The sequence below is a fragment of the Populus euphratica genome, unplaced genomic scaffold, assembly GCF_000495115.2.
Source record: "Populus euphratica unplaced genomic scaffold, PopEup_1.0 scaffold19.1, whole genome shotgun sequence".
In the NCBI taxonomy this organism is placed as follows: domain Eukaryota; kingdom Viridiplantae; phylum Streptophyta; class Magnoliopsida; order Malpighiales; family Salicaceae; genus Populus; species Populus euphratica.
Window position 1 is genome coordinate 1,693,618 of NW_011499853.1, and position 347 is coordinate 1,693,964.

Here is a 347-nt window from a genome sequence, read left to right on the forward strand (position 1 = left end):
CATTCATGGAGGCTCTTCTTGCTTTGTTGTCAATATTGGTGGCCACTAACTCTAGCTCATTCAACAATGGTAGCTGTCAATAGTCAATGGTTGGTGCCATCCATTTGTTGCACATGAAATGACAACCAATCTAACAATCATCCCCTTTGCTATTCATGTGGGGCAACTATCCTCTTGCTTCTTCAACACAAGCTTGCATCTTGCAGCTCTTCCAAGCTTTCCATTTTGAGAGCGTTTATGGCTAAGTTTATAGGTACTTACCAAACCTTTCAATCATCAGAGTAACCAAAGCACACCTTTTCTCACACAAAAGGATCACTATAACCAGATGGTCTGTCACATCACAT